This window comes from Micromys minutus (assembly GCF_963924665.1).
Source record: "Micromys minutus genome assembly, chromosome: 3".
Classification (NCBI taxonomy): domain Eukaryota; kingdom Metazoa; phylum Chordata; class Mammalia; order Rodentia; family Muridae; genus Micromys; species Micromys minutus.
Window position 1 is genome coordinate 81,365,627 of NC_137972.1, and position 18,479 is coordinate 81,384,105.

The window sequence follows — 18,479 nt, forward strand, 5'->3', positions numbered from 1 at the left end:
CAACCCCATGGGAAAAACAACATTATCAATCAACCAACCCTCCAGAGCTCCCAGGGATTAAAAGACCAACCAATGAGCACACATAGAGAGACTCATGGCTCCAGCTGCATTGTAGCAGAGGAGAGCATTGTCTGGCATCAATGGGAGAAGAAGGTTCAGTGAAGGCACGTTTTCCTAGAGTAACGCCAAGGTGGAAAGGGTGGTTGGGAAAAGGAGCACCTTCATGGAAACAAGTGAAGGAGAGGGGGAATGGGGAGTGGGGGGTGGAAGGGGATAACATTTGAAATGTAAATACAGAGAATATCCAATAAGATAATTTTTTAAAATTACAAAGTATTTTTGGAATTTATGATGAGATGTTGAAAATATAGTTAAGACTCTGGGTCTTATAGTTGCAAGTAGCAATCCTATCACTGAAATTAACAGTAAAAGGGTCCCAGGGAGACAGCATTCTTAGGTACCACTGTGGCTGAAAATAGTAAACACTGACTTTACCATAACAAGAAATATGCAGGTTAGAAGATACGTGTAGATAGAAGATGCCAAAATGATGTACACCATGAGAACGAAGTATAAGATTTGCAGTGTGACTTATTTTGCAGTTAGTAACAAGAAAAGGCCATTAACTAAGGGCACTTTGGTACAAAAGGAGAAAGAGCATGTAGTTAAATGAAGAAGAGCAAGTGTTTAAGACTAAGAGCAAAGTTGAAAGATTCTGAAGTTGAGCTCTCAAATGAAAACTAATTTGAAAGCATAGCTATAAGAATTAAATGAAAAAATGTCAGTTTTAGGATGAGAAAACAAGTCTGAGGCCTGAGGACATACTTGAAACAAGAAAAAGACCAAGAGTGCCTTTTAAACCCACTGGCTGGTGCTGTAAGTTATTGCCATACCAATCTTGGGCTTCGAGGTTTGTTGAAAAGACCACTTGTGCGGTCTTTATTCCTACAATGAATTTAAAATCAGGACAAAATTGTTTTGTTGTTCTTGATGGCAATTAGGTGAATATCTAGGGTGTTATGGATTTAGAAAGTTAACAGTTCTAAGTACCTTTCTACATTCTCTTGCTTCTTTCTTAATTAAACAAAAATGTCTTCAAATTTAATTCAAGAGAACATTTTATTGTTGTATAAGCATGTTCTGATGGCTTGGTTGTTTACAGGATATTCTAAAATAAAAGTACTCTGGAATGTTCTCATTTAGGATAAATTTCCATCAAGACAAACTATATAGTTCTTTCATGTGATTACATTAAAAAAGTTCCTTCAAGGTAGCATATAGAACTACTTAATTTAATCTACAAAAGTTCATCTTGTTTTCTGACATTTCATTGTTTAAAAAATGGTGAAAAGCCCAAGTTTATATAGTACCTAGAATGTTTTGTACAATATTTTGTTGATTGTTTTAGATCCTTTGTATATCATTCTGTTTGCATCTTTAACTAGAATCCTATAATTGATTCACATATCAATGGACCATGAGAACACACCTACCATACCACCCAGATGAAAAGAGCTCATTTGCCAGTATTTGGTTACCTACCAGAATTTCCATTCAATGAATGGTGGTACAACCATTTTGGGAAAAGGCTGCAACTTCTTATATAGGATTAAATACAAAGTACCCAGAAATTCTACTCCTAGGAAATTCAACTAAGAGGAATAAAAACCTATGTATTCGTTTAAATAACTGTTTAGAATGGTAATAGCTTTATTTACAACTGCCCAAACCTGAATAAAGTCCAAGATAAAAATATAGTATTTTAATATAGTGCATTATTATTTACTAACAAAGGTATATAATGCTGACATAAAAAACAGATCTATGAATGTTGGGCAGAATTAATAGTACATACTGAATATTCAGGGATGCGCTGTATCCCTATCTATAGCTTACTTTGGATTAAATCATAAAAATAAGACATATTCACAAGTGAAATAAGTAGAGGAGTAAGTAGCCATGTGATAAAATAAGTGACAAATATCTGTCAAATCTTGGTGGTAGATATTACAAGTACCCACTCATTTTGTAATTCTTTCAACTTTCTTACTGGGATTGAAATATTCACAATAAAATATTTTAAAACTAAATGGCTAGAATAACTGGCTTTATTAATAAGGTTTTACATTAGATGTTTTCTGAATTGTACATTAAAAATCTATAGGCTGAAGGTTTTAATAAAAACCAAACTCAACCCAAATGATAAAAGTCATTTTAAAATTTATAATGGCTAAGGGGTATTTTCAAAGACAGTATTTTAATTTCCCCCAATTCTTTAGATGTATCTAGCAAAACAAGGTATCTATAATTAAAAATTGAAACAGTCATCTGAAATTTTAAAGCACCATTTTGGCATATTTTTAAAAAAATAAATTAACAACATAAAATAGAAAGCTCTCCCATTTTCACAGCGCTGGGGGATTAATATAGTGAAAATGGCCATTCTAACAATATAGCAATCCACAAATTCAACTGAATTCCCATCAAAATCTCAACACAGTTCTTCCCCAAACTTGAAAGGATAATGTGTAACAGTTTCCTCCAAGATTGAAACATTCTATCCTATAGGGAAGCTCCTTAAGCAGGAAAGTAAACAACTCAAAATAGCTTCAGGAAATCCCTGAAACCAACTAGATTACTATAGAGCTACAAGAATAAATATAGTATAGCACTGGTATAAAAATAAGATATGTTGAGCCAGGCATTATGGTATACATCTTTAATCCTAGCACTCAGGAGGCGGAGGCAGGCGGATCTTTGTGAGTTTGAGGCCATCCTAGTTTACAAAGCAAATTCCAGGACAGCCAAGGCTGCTATACAGAAAAACCCTGCCTTGAAAAACCGAAAAACCAACCAACCAACCAAAATCCAGGAAAATGTCAATAGATGGAATTGAACATCCAGACCTAAGTCCACACACTTATGGACACCTGACTTGTAACAAAAAGTCAAAATGTACATATTGGGGGGAGGCAGTATCTTGAGTAAGTGGTACTGGTCAAACTGTATAGCTGTATATAGGATGCTGGTCAGACTGGATGGCTGCATGTAGAAGAATGCAAACAGCACATGGTATGCACTCACCGATACTAGCCCCCAAAAGCTCTGAATACTGAAGAAACTATTCACAGACCTTATGAAGCTCAAAAAGGAAGAAAAGCCAGAATGTGGATGCCTCAGTTCTTCTTAGAAGGGAGAACAAAACAGTCATCGGAGGAAATACAAGGTCAAATAGAGGAGCAGGGATTGAAGAAATTGTCATTCAGAGACTGTCTCACCTGGAGATCCACACCATATGCAGCCAGGAAACCCAAGTACTATTGCTGATGCCAAGAAGTGCTTACTGGTAGGAACCAGATATGGATGCTTCCTCATAGGCTCTGCCAGAGTCATACAGATACAGTTGAGTGTGCTTGCAGCTAACCACGGGATTGAACATGGGGACCCCAATAAAAGAGCTAGAGAAAGGACTGAAGGAGCTGAAAGGGTCTTCAACCCCATGAGAAGAACATTATCAACTAACCAAACCCTCCAGAACTCCTAGGGACACCAACCAATGAGCACACAAGAGGCGACCCATGGCTTCAGTTGCATATATAGCAGAGGATAGCATTGTCTGGCATCAATAGTAGAAGAGGACTTTGGTCCAGTGAAGGCACATTTCCCAGTGTAGGGGAACACCAATGTGCTGAGGTGGAGAGGGTGATTGGGAGAGGTAGCACCTTCATGGAAGCAAGCAGGTGGTAAAGGGGATAACATTTGAAATGTAAATACAGAGAATATCCAAAAAAATGATTTGTTAAAGTTCAAAAAAAAAAAAAAAAAAAAAAAAAAAAAAAAAAAAAAAAGAATGCAAACAGATCCCTATCACTCTGCACAAAACTCAGAGCTCCAAATGGATCAAGAACCTTAATATAAGGCCCGATACCCAGGATCCAACCAAAAAAAAAAGTAGGGAATAAGCCTGAACTCATTGGCAAGAGAAAAGACTCTGAACAAAACACTAATAGCACAGAACACTAAGACCAACAATTAATAAGTGGGACCTCATGAAAGTGAAAAGCTTATGTATGGCGAAAGACATCATCATTTAGACAAAGTGACAGGCTGCAAAATGTAAAAAGATCTTTATCAATTACATATTCAGTAAAATGGTTAGTTATGTAAAAAAATTAAAGATTAGACATCAAAAAAAAAAAAAAAACAAATAACCCGAGTATACTGAGCTCCATAGAGACAGCGCGCTGGGGCAAGCGAGAGCCGGACGGGCACTGGGCGACTCTGTGCCTCGCGGAGGAAAATCAACTAAACATGGGCAAAGGAGATCCTAAGAAGCCGAGAGGCAAAATGTCCTCATATGCATTCTTTGTGCAAACCTGCCGGGAGGAGCACAAGAAGCACCCAGAGGCTTCTGTCAACTTCTCAGAGTTCTCCAAGATGTGCTCAGAGAGGTGGAAGGCTATGTCTGCTAAAGAAAAGGGGAAATTTGAAGATATGGCAAAGGCTGACAAGGCTCGTTATGAAAGAGAAATGAAAACCTACATCCCCCCAAAGGGGAGACCAAAAAGAAGTTCAAGGACCCCAGTGCACCCAAGAGGCCTCCTTCTGACTTCTTGTTCTGTTCTGAGTACTGCCCAGAAATCAAAGGTGAGCATCCTGGCTTCCCCATTGGTGATGTTGAAAAGAAACTAGGAGAGATGTGGAACAACACTGCCGCGGATGACAAGCAGCCCCAAGAGAAGAAGGCCATCAAGCTGAAGGAGATGTACAAGAAGGACATTGCTGCCTACAGAGCTAAAGGAAAACCTGATGCAGCGAAAAAGGGGGTGGTCAAGGCTGAAAAGAGCAAGAAAAAGAAGGAAGAGGAAGATGATGAGGAGGATGAAGAGGATGAAGAAGAGGAGGAAGAAGAGAAAGATGAAGATGAAGAAAATGATGATGAATAAGTTGGTTCTAGTGCAGTATTTTTTCTTGTTTATAAAGCATTTAACCCCCCTGTACACAACTCACTCCTTTTAAAGAAAAAAATTGAAATGTAAGGCGGTGTAAGATTTGTTTAAACTGTACAGTGTCTTTTTTTTTTTTTTTTTTTTTGCATAGTTAACACACTACCGAATGTCTTTAGATAGCCCTGTCCTGGTGGTATTTTCAATAGCCACTAACCTTTCCTGGTACAGTCTGGGGTTGTAAATTGGCATGGAAATTTAAAGCAGGTTCTTGTTGGTGCACAGCACAAATTAGTTATATACGGGGACAGTAGTTTGATTGTTTTTTTTCCATTTTTTAAAAATCTTCAGTTGTCTCCGATGCAGCTTATAAGAAGATACTTGTTGTTCTGTTAACTGAATACCACTCTGTAATTGCAAAAATAAAAAAAATTGCGGCTGTTTTGTTGACATTCTGAATGCTTCTAAGTAAATACAATTTTTATTAGAAAAAACCAAATAAAGCAATTAAAAAATAGGGTACAGAACTTATCAGAGTTCTCAAAAGGTGAAACAAATGGCTGAGAAACACTTAAAGAAATGCTCAACATCCCAAGTCATTAGGGAAATGCAAACTAAAAACTACTCTGAGATTGCATCTGATGCCACTCAGAATGGCCAAGGCCAATAAAACAAATGACAAGGATGCTCACAAGGATGTGGAAAAGAGGAACATATGTTTATTGATGGTGGGAATGAGAACTTGTATGACCACTGTGGAAATCTGTGATGGTTTCTTGGGAAGCTGGGAATAGATTTACCCTCGAGACCCAGCTATACCACACTCGTGTGTGTGTGTGTGTGTGTGTGTGTGTAATATAAATATATATATCCAAAGGACTCTACACCTAATCCCACAGATACTTGCTTAGCTGTGTTCACTGCTGCTCTATGATAGCCAGGAAATGGAAATAACCTAATGTCTTACAATGAGTGAATAATAAAATGAGGAACATAATGAAATACTATTCAACTATTAAGAATTTTGAAATGGTTAATTATACAGGTAAATGGATGAACTAGAAAAGGTCATAGAGGTAACCCAGACCCCAAAAGGCAGATGTGGTTATAACCTTTGAGCTTTGATATATGTGCTACAATCTGAATAATCAGAGGTTATATCTAGTAATGGATCTTCCAAGGACAGGGGAACAAAATATGCTGTTATGTAAAAGAAGAGGGGAAAACTTGATTGGGAACATTAAATATAGAGGGGAATGAAAAGGATAGAGGGGGTAATATAGGGAAAGACAACAAATACTAAAGGCCATTTGAAAAATCATATGAAAACCTACTACTGTAAAGTTTTCTAAAAATATATATAAATATGAAAGGAGTCTAAATGGAATCACCAAATAATAGGGAAGACAATGCCCCAAGCAGACATCTTATGCTACCAAGTAAAATCTCTAGTTACATCTTATTGAGTTCACTAGCCAAGGGGCCTCATGGAAAACCCCAAGCATCAACAGCTATTGCCAAAAATATTGGTTATTCTATATCCTGATAAGGCACTATTGCTGAAGGAAACATTTACTTATGTCATGGAACACAGAAAAGTCCAGCTGGTGCTCAATTAGAAGCTTATTGTGGGGTGAATGTGTTGACACTAGTATCTTCTTTTACTTCATACCCTTATTTCTTGTGAGTTTTTCACTAAATTTGGCAGGCACTCACCAACTGAGCTAATATGGCTGGTTAATGAATTCCTGGGGTTCTTCTGTCTCTGCCTCCCTAGTATCAGTGTGGCAGGCATACCTGTAGACTTAGATTTTTCAAAATCTACTTTAATTGGGGTTCTTAAATGCTTCAACCTCCCTTCTAGCCCATGGACCAGAGTAGCAGAGAAAGAAGGTTAACAGGAAAAGGGGGTTGTGGCCCTGTTTAGAAGGAGTTCTTTGGCACAATTCCAATCTTTGTTGTTAGGGTATCAGCAATCCAGTCCAATAGCAAACACCAAACATGAATCAGTACTGTTGGCAGACCCAGCAAACACTGCAAGGCTCCACTGAATTGACACGAGTCAGTGGAAGCAGCAAGACTCAACTGGAAAACCACAGGAAGTTTGGTACATTCTCTCTATGCAGTGAAGACCAGAACAGCACCAGTGAAGCACTGCACACCTAACAAAGATTGGCAAAGCATTGTACAGCTATCAAAGACTAGCAAAAAATTGCAGGCACAGCAATGCAAGAGCATCCTCTTACTGTCTATGGGGTTATAGTTATATTATTTCTATATATTATGCCTTCTCATGTGTCTGCTTCAACAAAACATCCTCTCACAAGATAGCTTCCAGAAAAACATGTGACACAACTGAAGTTTTCAAAGAAACCAGAAATTTCCACTTCACATACCCCTACTGTAGCTCACTTTTTGTTTGGTTTTTATGAGGAAAGACAAGAGTTCTCTATGTACCCTTGACTGTCCTCATAGATATCTGCCTGCCTCTGTCTCCAGAATAATAGGATTAAATTTGTGTACTATCCATTACTAGTCCATGTATCTCACTGTCTATGAGGGTGGTAGGGACTGTACACAGGTCCTCATGCTTCCAAGCACTTTACCTATGACAGTGTCCCCCAAGTCCTCCTTGAATCCCCTACTCCCACCCCAACACACAATGGAGGAAAAGTCATTTCTTAACTGCTCCTGATGCCAGATGATATGCATATAACTGGTTCCTTAGACAATAGGTAAGTAAGTCTACAAAAAAATTTAACTCATTACGGTGATTTAAATGAAAGTGCCCCTCACAGACTTATAGGGAGTGGCGTTATTTAAAAGGATTAGGACATGTGGCCTTGTTAGAGGAAGTATCTAGAGTGTGGGCTTTGAGATTTAAGAAGTTCAAGCCAGGCCTTGTCTGCCAACTCAGAAGTGGAACTCTCAGCTATCTTTCTAGCATCATGTCTCCCTGAGCAATGCTTTGTTTACCATCATAATGATAGTGGACTAAACCTCTGTAAGCTAGCCCCAATTAAACATTTTCCTTTTATAATGTTATGGCCATGGTGTCTAAAACATTCATTTTGAAGAAGCAGCTAAGGAAACTCGATCTTGATGAAACTGAAGTCTTATTTCCACACTCCTGGCTGTTCAATCGTTCCTTTCTATTATGTGAACTATGTGCTGAGAATCTTCCAACATAGTATTTTTTCTAAGTTCTCATTAATTTAGTCATTTTCAAATAAGAAAATGTGTGCTTCAGACCCTTTTATAAGAACTGATCAATCAAGCAAATAGTACACATGAAGCAAAATTCTCTAGGATCAAAGCCCTCACAGTTCTAGCACCAGGCAAGAGCCACCAAAAAAAAAAAAAAAAAAAAAAAAAAAAAAAAAAAAAAAAAAAAAAAAAAAAGCGAATGTAGTAGAAGTTTGAACTTCAGGTATTTCTCACTAATGCATAAAACAGATACTTATTTTTATCAGTCTAAATCATGGGAGCTCTGAATTCTATTCATGCGTTTAGACTCCTATAATGCTTCTATTTACATAGCAAAATGTTATACAAACCTATAAAATATAAACATTAATGACAGAAAAAGGAAGCAAAATGGGGAATTAACATTCTAAAAGATTTCATGTAGATAAATACTACTAGTTAGAGAAATACTGGGATATTGATCAAAATGTAGTAGTTATGGATGATGTCTCTCACTTTTGGGGGCTCTACTTTCTACAAAAATTTTTATAACAAGAATTATTAAATGAAAAAATACTTCTAAAATAGGGTAAGGTGCTCAGATTTAACACCCTCCAAGTAAAATTGATTTTTCTTTTGGTGTTTGCAAAAAAGTCCACACTAAAATCAGATTTTAAATTTTACATGAAATCAATGACAAAATGAAATTAGGATGGTAATACAATGTAAACACACCAAATTTCAAATAAAAAAAAAACAATAAAACTTTTAACTGTGATATTTTCCCCCTTGAATTATGTGCCTTAGGCATTTTCTCCTCCTTTCCTACCTTGGTCTTTCCTAGGTGCCTGGTGATCCTTATTGTCTGTTCATAATTAACACCAACTGGTTTACTTGTGGGCAAAATGAGCTTTATACAGACAGAACTTGTCAACTTGAGGTTTTACTTTAGGCCTGTCACTCTGGTTTATGAGGTTTATCTGTTGAAATAAATCTCAATGACTACAGCAAATAAGAAACTAGTTTTCTCTTCAACATAATACTTTAGAATCACTGAGCTGTCCAAAAAGTGAATAGCTGGATGCCACCAACAAACTCTTTTTGGAGTTGGTTTAAATTTGATGTTTAAACCTTGTTCCACAGGAAAGCAGAACAAAGACTGAAGGGCAAGCAGAACACACTCAAGGCAGAATGTGAAGATTCGCCATGTTCTGATGTTTTAGCTCCTGTTTACAAGAAATCAAGCTCATACTTTTAGCCTGTTAACACAATTTTTATGAAATGGGTTAAAAAAAAGAAAGGCAAATCCTTATTTTGTAAATAAGGAACTAAAAATGTACTGAGAAAAAAAATGGTACAAAAAATTGAGGGGTATCCCAGGAATCTAAGTACTAAATCCCTATTTCAAGATGCTCCAAGTGTAATAAGTATTACAAAACTGGTGGGTCATTAGCCCTTGGGAAATACACCCTGAGCATGATTAGAATCACCACCACTATACTGAAGTCTAAGACATACTAAACTTGACAGTTGTCTCGTTAGTTTTTTGTCAACTTAACACAAGCTGACAAATGCCTCCATCAGACTGCCTGTAAACAAGTCTGCACTGCATTTTCTTAACTAGTGCTTGATGTGGGAGCCCAGTCCATTGTGTTGATGCCATGATAGGCAGGTGGGTCTTTGGGGATAAAATAAAGCAGTTTGGGCAAGACAGTTAAGTAGCACTCTTCCACAGCCTTTGCTTCAGTTCCTGTCTTCAGGTTCCTGCCATAAGAAATCCCTCGGTAATGGAGTATGGCCTGAGAGTTGTAAACTAAAAAAATGAAATAAACCTTTTTTCCCCCCAATTTTCTTTTAAGTCAAGAGTATTTTATCACAGCTCTATGACAACAGGTATGTGACCAAGAAAAGAAGAATAATCCAAGACTCTTGCTTAATGATGTCCCTCTCCAAAGGAAAACATCCTTTTCCAGGTATTCTCAGATACTGTCCACTCCATTTGGGCTAATATGTTGCCTTTTGAGATACCAGATGCTCTCTCTGTCTCTCTGTGTGTGTCTCTCTCTCTCTGCATCTCTCCCCCCTCCCTTTGTCTCTCTCCCTCTCCCTAACCCCACTTCCTTTCTCCACCTATGAGACAAGTCTAGGAAAAAAGGTCCCAAATTATGTTTTGTGGAAACACTAATTAAACATCTGAGACTAAAGGATGGTAACATAACTATCATGTCAGGATTTTGGTTAAACAAACACTAACTGGATTTGACTTTGTGTTCTTAATCATTATAGGATCCATGTCTTCAATAGTAATCTTTCCCATCTCAGAAACAAAAGTTTCTTCCCTCATTAAAATCCTATTTTTGTATCCTTCAGAATAGTTTCTCCATAGACAACTTATTTAATTTACATATCTATTTCATAAGGTGTTGCCATGGAGCACAGGATTTTTCATTTAAATTTCTAACTATTATTAGGATGAAGACAACTATTCTTGTTTTATAATTATTTTGTGCCTTGTTCTGAATATTTGCTTAATATCTGCTTTCTTACTAGTTGTAATAATTTTCTTTGAGATAGGGTCTCTCTATGTAGTCCTGGCTGTCCTGGAAGTTGCTATGGAATCTAGGACTCTGGCCAGCTTGCCTCTGCCTTCCAAGTGCTGGGATTAAAGGTATATCCTACCATAACCAGCCTTGTAATGATTTCCTACTTATCTTTTGAATTCTCTAGAAATTAAGTGATATCCTCTCAACAACATATTAAATTGCACAACAACAAATAGGAAAAACTAAATATACTGACTCCTGAAGACATTACCTTTACCTTTGAGTGGCCTCCTACCCTGTAACTATATTCATTTATTTTTTTTAATCAAAAGAGGTGAAATACCTACATTTGGAAAGTGAAACATAAGTAATTCTGACAGTGATTAGACATGATCAAATTTTCTTAGTAGCACAACTCTGACAGTCCAGCAGATGGGGATGGTGCCACACAGACCAAGGCTTTTAGAGATGGAATCAAACACCAGTCTTCAGTTTCACAAATAAGGAAAAAAAGAACAAGAAAACTAACCTTTTAGGTTTAAGAGTGCCATACAACTTATAAATCACGAAGAAGGAAGATGTCATGCCCATTTTATAAATACTGATTCAAAAGAAGTAAAGCAATTTTTACCAAGGTCACACAGGTCCCATTACAAATCAATGTCACTTTGTCCTGATGTTCTTTAAAGGTTATTTAGTTTTGTACAGTCACAAAGAAGATGACTTCATGATCTGCAACGCTTCTCACCCTGCTTGCTTTGAGTGAACAGCTTACAGTACATGCCACTTTGGCTGTATCTTTCCTAATGCTGTGGCTTAACTGTAAGTTCCATGCAGTGTAGGCTAAAAGATTGATGACTCAATCTTCTGTAGGCATTAGGAAAGCAATCTTGATTTCATGGATATTCAAGTTTTGTGGCAGACACAAACTAAATAATCACAGAAATGAAATATGTGGTACAGATATGGAACTATAGAAGGAACACATGGAGAGTTACTGGACAAGGAAAGGAATGGGTTTCAAATTCTCCAGGGAAGCACGTTTTTCAATCATCTTGTTAGTATAATTTACCCTGTCCTTCAGCATGAAATAGCTGAAGTATTTTTTCCAAATAAAAAACCAGGAGCTCTGCTCTATTTTTCTAACATGAATTTTAATCTCATATTCTTTCCTTTATGGTAAGTTAGCATTTACTGTCCTCTGTAAAAAATGAATACCATACTCAAACAAATAACACCCAAAACAACGTAATTGCATTTCCTATGTACTAGGTAATATCTAAAACTGCAGATATATTATTTGTAGATGTTCAATTTACTGTACTGCCTTTATTAAACAGGTATTTCTCAGGAGTTCAGTCAGAAGAAAGTTACTTCAGTTACTTTTTGTTCAGAGTACCAAGTTGCTGGAGGAAAAGGCTCAACCTACATAAAACTATGTCCTATAGTTTACAACTTTGGATTTTTGTGTTCATTAAGAAAGACACTGGTTCAAACTGGTTTCACAGCTATTCTAAATGGGGAGTTATGCTTGTGAGCACACCTTTATACTTAGGGACAGAACTATTAAAGTGTGAATTCACAATTATTATTCCTAGTCAGCATTAATGTTTTTAAAAGTTCGATTTGTCAAGTAAAAGATGTATAGTTACGTAAGCTGACTTTATAGCACTTTCCCGGAGTTATTTATTGGGAACTAGATAATAATGAATTAAAAATTGTCTATCATCTTTTAATTTCTTCAACAATGGAGGCAATCACAACTCTTTTTAAGGCATTTTTCAGATAGCCTGGTAGCTTCCTATGCCAAGGGAAAGATTAAAAATACTAATAGCTTTAAAAAGTTGTTCCACTTATTTTTTAAAAAATGGGGATCAAAATGATAATTTTACTTATCAAGCTGTAAAAATTATAGTTACAATCCAATGGTGATGAGTTGTTTTGACAATTTTCTTTACCCATGTATGGTGAGGCTGCACTATCAAACTGTGGAAGGGACAAAAAGGATAGCATTTCCATACATTTAAGAGTTTTAACATTTTGAAACTGATTAATCTAAGCTTACTAGTTGCAGTACTATAATCTCTTGCAGGGTTCAGGGTATGCTTTAATAGTGGAATCAGTTCTAAGTCCTATATACCACCTAAATAAAATGTATCAACATTCATTCCTAAATGAACACAAATGCTAAGAATTATTTGACTATAAGTGTATTCATTGCAACATTATCAAAGGTAAAAATTTTTTAATTATAAGCCAATTCAGTTATATAAGGAGACCCTGTCTTAAACAAGTCTTAACATGACTGGATTTGTCATCATGGTATTTCCCTAAAAGAAGAGAGACATAGACAGACAGACAGGGGCGGGCAAGCGCTCGAGCACGCACGCGCGCGCACACACACACACACACACACACACACGGGGGTGGGGTGGGGGGTGGGGAGGAGTGTCTTCCCTCAATTCTCATCCATCCTGACCCATACAAATTATATAACAACTGAACTTCTGGCCTAATGACTATCTGGCCCAACTGTTTAGTTTTCAAATTATAAGGAATAATCTGAAAAGTCTTGTTTGTGCTACCTCTACCATCCCTCTGTACCCACACACAAACTATTCATAGCTTTTCTACAAGACAGCAGATGCTGTATTATCTGTTCACATCTGTAGTTACAGCATCCAGAACAACTTGATTATTATGTGTTAACTAAAGAATTGTCTCTTTGTATGTGTTTTTAAATATGGTTGATAGTCTTATTCAAGAACACTACTGCAATTTAAGAGTTGGTTCTCTGCTCTGCACTGTAGGTATCTTTTTCCTTTTTAGACACATATAATCATTTAAGTTATACAACTCAACCAGGCATGTTAACCTGACTCCTGTTAGGAGGATTTAACAAGAGGATCGCCTGACCCCACAATTCTAAATCAGTCTGAAAAACACGTAGGAGACACCACCAACAAAATTTGCTTAATACAAAAAAAAAAAAAAAAAAAAAAAAAAAAAAAAAAAGCCAGTTCTACAATTCAGTGGTCTCTAGTGTGACAATGCTAGAGTTTAAGACATTCTACCACTCCCAAAAGAAACTGTCTAGTAGCTATCCCTATTCCCCTTCCAACCCATTCTGGGCAGCCATTAGCCAGTCAAGTCAATCGACCCAGCCTCCTCTGGATACTCACAAAAATGGAACCCTACAATTATACAGCCTTTTAAAAAGTTTGTTTCCCTTAGCATGTTTTCATGGCACATCCACACTGCAATACCAATCAGGATTTCATTCTTTATTATTCAGTGTGTTCTACTGGAAGTTCGGAGCCCCACCCTTGCCGTCCCATGAGCTGCTGCCCCTACTTGGACTGAGGAGTTGGCCCAGCTGTCCCGAGTGCCATATGGGGTTCTTCTAGTGTCGCCACCATGAAGAAGGTGGTTCAGCAGCTCCGGCTGGAGGCCAGGCTCAACCACATGAAGGTTTCCCAGGAGCTGCAGACTTGAAACAGTTCTGTCTGCAGAATGCTCAACACAACCCTCTGCTGACTGGAGTGTCTTCAAGTACTAATCCCTTCAGACCCCAGAAAGTCTGCTCCTTTTTGTAGTCATATACCTTCTTGAGGTTTCTCAAACCACTTTTCATGAACCAGTGAATATTTAAGAGAACTAAGTCTGTACAGAAGCTTAACACGTGCCTTAAAACACAATCTTCTACTCGTCAGTCCTTAACATGTACTTCTCTGAGTTTTCATGGCTCTGTTTCACAAGGTTTAACTGTTTTATAAACACTGGCTGTAGCATATAAAAAATGTGTTCTACTGAAGCAGCACTTTTTGTGTATCCACTCACTAGTCCCTACAATCTGGGACAGTATAAAAAACACTGCTGCAAAGGTCTGTTTACAGGTTTTTACTCAGACCTATGATCAACTCTCTACCATGCTAAGGGACTAAGTATAATGCCTCACACATGCTAGCAAGCCACCTTGTCACCAAACTAAGTAAGCCTCTAGCCTTTGAATTGATGTTTGTTGGGGTTTTTTAAGTTTTTTTTTTTTTTTTTTTTTGAAGATTTATTTTTAAAATTATATACATGTGTGCCCATAAGGGCCTGCAGAAGCCAATGGCACTGGTTCCCCTGAATCTCAAGTTATAGGCCCTTGTCAGCCATTTAACATGGATGCTAGGTACTGAACTTGAGTCCCCTGAGAGAACAGTAATTGCTCTAAACTGATTGTCTCACTAGCCCTCACTTCTTAGATATAGACTGAAGACAATTTTCAGGTCATCTGATAGCTTACACATGGCCTTCTGACAACTCCTATACTGTTTTCCAAAGCAGATGAAACATTCTCCATAAAGAATACATGAGAGTTCCCCTTCTTCCACATGTTGATGGATTTTTAAAAATTAGTCACTCGACTGAATATGAAAAAAATCAACTGTTCAAGAATAGAATCATGTGAACAAAAACAGGTAATTGCAATAGATCAAAACACATCCAGCACATTAAATCCACAAAAACATGATGGTATTAGAAAAACTTACCTGTCAACTTTGAAGAATCAACTCAGTATTATATAACAAAATAAACAGAAATAATTAACCATTTAATTGTCTTCTCTAGGTTTTTTTTTTAATCCCTTTTTCTAGGTTAACCAAGCAATGAAAGCTTACTTTTACAAAATTATATCAGCTAATAAATGAAGTATGAGAGATACAAAATTGCTGTCAATCTTGTATGTTAATGCATCTAGGTATGCTGGCACAGGTGTTAAAATATGGGCGGTAGTGGCACACATCTTTAATTCCAGTACTCAGGAGGCAGAATCAGGTGGATCTCTGAGTTGGAGGCCAGCTTGGTCTACAGATAAGAGAACGAGGACAGCCAAGGCTACAGAGAAACCCTGTTGGTCTGTCTGTCTGTCTCTCTCTCTCTCTCACCCCCCCTCTCTCATATATACACACACACACAGAGCCAAACATAAATCTCTAAATAAAATCATCAGTTAATTAAAAATATTGGGAGGCATTAAGCATTGATAGTTAGAATCTATACTGTAGATAATTCTACAAAATAAATATGGATTTCTCATCGAATTCAAGATAAAAAGAAATAGAAGAAGCAAATGGAGACTAAAAGCAACTAAAAATTTCTAACAATTATGTGTTATGTTTATCTACCTCATAAGAATTTAAACCAAGTGGGGGCTTATCACCCTAAGAAATTCAGTCAACGCTAGCAAGAATATAACAAACTTAGGTTCATTTATACTTTCAACACCACAATATTCTGATTCAATTCACCTCAAACCTTTTGAGATGTTTCCACAGTATTATACACAGATACCTGTGCTCTTGGGTTAGATTCTTGAACTTCCTAAAAACAAATCCTAACAGTAGCTACTAGCAGGGTCGTATCTTAAAAATATAAGACCTCTGACAAAATCCCAGTATGGAGAACAGAGAGTGGGCACAAAGTCTCATCCCTAGCAAAGAAGCTATTGGTTAACGACTGCCGGAGAGGAATCAGTCTTCTTTAATGGGATGATAATCAGGAATAGTGACCACATGCCAGTGCAGGCCCCACGCCAAGGAGCAGCTGCCAACACAAACTGACTCAACTGTGGAGTTGAGGGGTATAAAGCTAGGTAGGTAGGAGAGGGACTCTTGAAAGAGTTGGATGTAATTGTCTTATTCTCAAAGAATAAAAGCATATACATTTTTTTGTTCTTCGAAAGAGGCCTATCAAGAAAGCCAGAGATAGCACCCAGAATAAAGAAACTTGTATATCTGGTAAGAGTTAGACTTGTATAAAAACATTTATACAAATAACAGCAACAAAGTTTCAAATTAGTTTGATTAAGTTAAAATTTGTAAATGAGCTAAAAGATAGTTATTAGAAGATGGGGAACAACTGGTAAGAGTAATGGAAAGATACTGAAAGGATACAAAATCTAAACACCATGAGGTTTTTATTGGAAATGTACTGTACAGTATGATTAAATATTAACATATCAAAAAGATCAGGGTAATTTTCAGTTGTTCTTACCCAAAAAAAAAAAAAAAAAAAATCAACACTTAGAGACAGGAATTAACTGGATTATCTTACATTTGATTGTAAATCATAATCTTTTTCCATAAACATATGCAATTGTAATTCAATTTCAACTGAAAATAGAAACAAACAAACAAGCCTGGGGTCCAGTTATAGCTGAGTGGTATAGTATGCTTAGTGTTCATAATTGAGTCTCCAGCCCAATGTAAAAAGGAATAGAGAGTAAAGTCATCTGTCCAAAGAAAACTCATTATCAAAATCATAGCAAAGGGCTAAAAATGTAGCACAGTGTTAGAGTGCTTACCTTGCAGTACAAGGCCTTGGATTTGATGTTAGCCCTACCCCTACCTGCCTCATTTCTCCCAGGACTGCATTTGACTAACAAAAAAGGTAAACAATAGATATTAACATAGCAAGTAGAGTCCTCACCCACTGCCGGTAGAAAGGTAAAATGAAAGTATTTTAGCATAAAAGTAGTTAAACATGAAAAAAATGCTCAACATCTTCAGCCATCAAGGAAATTTAAATCCAACTACAAGGTAATTCTACCTCAAGCAGAAGGGCTATCCAAACAAACACACACACACTTGTGAATATAGGGGGGAAGAAAACTCTCTGTTTAGAGACAATTTACGAAATAAATAAAAGACTCAACTAAAATTATTTAGTTCTTTCACAAAGGATCTTTTCCAACACCCTAAAATAAAAATATTGGACAGGAAATCTATCACCCTGTTAACTGAGAGGTGCTCTGGAGAGTTAAAGAATGAGATATGGGCCCAGTATTTGGGTAGCAAGTATATTAAACTTCAAACTTATTATGAGAATTGGATAGAAAGAAAGATCAGAAGAGATGGGTTGCCAGTTAGAAGCTCTTAGTACTTTTGCAAAAGAACCAGATTCCACACTCAGCAATAACATGGTTGATGACAGACCTCTCTAACTTAAGGTCTAGGGGTTTCAATGTCCTCTTCTGGCCTTCCTGGGCTACACCCATGAATATAGTATACATACAAACAGGCAAAAACTCACTTTACATAAAATAAAAATAAAAGTATAGTAAAAAAGTACTGCTGGTGAGAATGTAAATTAGCACAGTCAACGAAACTTCTGGGGCTTTAAGGGATGGCACAGCGATTTAGAGGTCTTCCAGGGGACCCAGATTAAACTCCCAGCACCTACATCACAGTTCCCAACAGTCTGTAACTCCACCTCCAGAGAATCCAGTGACTTCTTCGGACCTCTGAAGGCACCAGGTACACAAGCGGTTCAGAGATATACATGCAGGCTGTTGTAGTTAGGGTTTCTATTTCTGTGAAGAGACACTATGACCATGGAAACTCTTTTAAAGCAAAATATCTCACTGGTGGGGAGGAGGGTCTTGTTTACAAGTCCAGAGGTTTAGTTCTTTATTTTCATGGTGGGAGAAGTATGACAGCATACAGGCAGAAATGGTGCTGAAGGAGGAGCTGTGAGTTCTACATCTGGATTGGCATGCAGTAGGAGAGAAAACACTGGGCCTGGCTTGAACATTTGAAATCTCAAAGGCCCACCTCCAACAAAGACAATCTAGCCCAACAAGGACATACTTCCTAATAGGGCCATTCCCTAATAACAAAGTATTCAAATATATGAGCACTTGGTGGGGGCATTCCTATTCAAATCACCTCACTAGTGAGATACTCATTCAAAAAATTTAAAAAAAATTTTTTTAGATGAAACTTCCACCAGTTTCTGGCATCTGTGGTTTATGGTT

General features: G+C 37.1%; 1 protein-coding gene and 1 pseudogene across 2 annotated transcripts in view; one reads left to right on the forward strand and one right to left on the reverse strand.

The window, feature by feature from the left end:
* Positions 1 to 18,479, reverse strand: part of CPEB1 (cytoplasmic polyadenylation element binding protein 1) — a 93,232-nt gene that overhangs the window by 39,082 nt on the left and 35,671 nt on the right. The gene's annotated exons all lie outside the window — the stretch shown is intronic.
* LOC308418960 (guanine nucleotide-binding protein G(I)/G(S)/G(O) subunit gamma-5-like) lies at positions 4,698 to 14,271 on the forward strand (annotated as a pseudogene). The gene is made up of 3 exons: positions 4,698 to 4,765; positions 9,276 to 9,340; positions 14,043 to 14,271. The product of its transcript is annotated as a guanine nucleotide-binding protein G(I)/G(S)/G(O) subunit gamma-5-like (transcript).